Below are 2,255 nucleotides of genomic sequence, written 5' to 3'. Positions count from 1 at the left end.
CTTCTCCCTCTGCCTCTCTCTGTGACTATCATAAATAAATAAAAATTAAAAAAAAAGAAAAAAATTAAAAAAAATAAATAAAGGAGAAAATTTCATAAAGATAAAAAGGTCAACCTTCAAGGAAAATAAAACATAAATAGATATGCACCTAATAATAGACCTATAAAATATATGAAGCCAAAATTGCAAAAATGAGGGGAAAATAGACAATAATTGGAGACCTCAATACTCCACTTTTGATAATGGCTACAATAAATGACAATAGTAGAAGAGATAAGCAGCATTACAAGCCAACTAAGCCTACCAGACTTTTGTAGAACACTCAATAATAGCATATAAATTCTTCTCAAATGCATGCGGAACATTTTACAAAATAGACAATTAGGTCATAGGTTTGTATTAGGTCATAAAACAAACCTTATTAAATTTAATGTATTTCTCTGAGCACAGTGGAATGAAATTAACAATCATTAACCAGAAAAAAAAAATTAGGAAACTTATGTGGAAATTAATACACTCCTGAGTAGCCAATGGATTTAAGAATAAATCAAAAGGGAATTAAAACAGATTTTGAGTTGAGTGAAAATTAAGACACTAAATGCCAAAACCTATGGAATTCAGTTAGAGAAATACTTAGAGGGAAATTTATAGCTGCAAATGCCTATATTAAGAAATAAACTCTCGGGGATCCCTGGGTGGCGCAGCGGTTTGGCGCCTGCCTTTGGCCCAGGACGCGATCCTGGAGACCCGGGATCGAATCCCACATCGGGCTCCCGGTGCATGGAGCCTGCTTCTCCCTCTGCCTATGTCTCTGTCTCTCTCTCTGTGACTATCATAAAGTTAAAAAAAAAAAAATGTATTTAAAAAAAAAGAAATAAATTCTCAAATCAATAATTTAACCCGCACCTTAAGAAACTCATAAAAGAAAAGCAAACTAAACCTAAAACTAAGAGAGAAATAATAAAGATTTGTACAGAAATTAAGGAAATAAGAGAATAGCAATAAAGGAAAAAGAGCTAATTCTTTGAAAATATTTTTTGGGGGTGGTGCTTGGGTGGCTCAGTCAGTTAAGCATACCCTTGATCTCAGCTCACATCTCGATCTTAGGATCATAAGTTCAATTCCCTGTTGTGCTCAATGCCCAGCATAGGACTTACTTAAAAGAAAAAGAAAAACAGTTCTGAAAGTATTTTTTTGCTTCTTTGAGAATATTGACAAATTTGACAAATCTTTAGCGTGACCAACCAAGAAAGAGAAAACTTAAGTTACTAGAGTTGGAAGTGAGAGAGCACTAATAAACCTTACAGAAATTGTTGGACCCTGGCTCACGGGTGCCAACGTGGCCCGGTGGACGCCCCAGAGACTCAGACCCCAGACAGGCAGATGCAATTAGCAAGAGGGTTTATTGAACGTTTGCGCAAACGGGCTCTCCGCCTCCGAGGAGGAAAAGAGCCCCGATTAGCAATTACAGGGATCTTTTAAAAGGCAAAAGGAAAGAAACTTCCTAAAGACAAAAGAACCGCGGGAGTCGCATGGCCTCCAGGTTGATTTCGGGGAGGGTCAACATGAACCTATTCAGGGACATTCCAATCAGGGTGTGGGGGGGGGGAAACGGTTTTCTTATTGTAAACAGAATGCTTTTAGTTGCTAAAATTTCAGGAAGAAGACTGGATGGGCTGCCTCTGGGTTAGGGCTGGCCCTACTTACAAGGGGGGAGGTTTCTTCAAAATAAACCTTACAGAAGTAAAAAAGGATTATAAGGGAATACTATAAACAACAGTGGGACAACAGTAAGATAAATCAGGTGAAATAGATGAATACATAGAAATATTGAATAATTACTAAAAAAAATTACTGAAAATTGACTCAAGAAGAAATAAACAATCTAAATGGAGCTCTAATAAGTGAAAAGATTGAATTGGTAATTAGGAAAAATATATATATATATATGTCCACAAATAAAAACCCAGACACAGAGGATTTCACTATTAAATTCTGCCAAATATATAAAAAAGAATTATTACAAATTTTTCACAAACTTTTCAAAAAATAGAATGGGGGAGCATTTCCCAACTCATCTTATGGGGCCAGTATTATTCTGATACCAAAAAACTTACAAAATGGTCACAAAAAAGGGAAAACTATAGATTAATATCTCTGATGAATATGAATGCAGAAATTCTCAATGAAATACTAGCAAACTGAATCCAGCAACATATAAAAAAAGAATAATACACCATAGACAAGTGCGACTA

Source organism: Nyctereutes procyonoides, unplaced genomic scaffold (assembly GCF_905146905.1).
Source record: "Nyctereutes procyonoides isolate TBG_1078 unplaced genomic scaffold, NYPRO_anot_genome, whole genome shotgun sequence".
NCBI classification, from domain to species: domain Eukaryota; kingdom Metazoa; phylum Chordata; class Mammalia; order Carnivora; family Canidae; genus Nyctereutes; species Nyctereutes procyonoides.
This window is presented reverse-complemented; position numbering follows the sequence as displayed.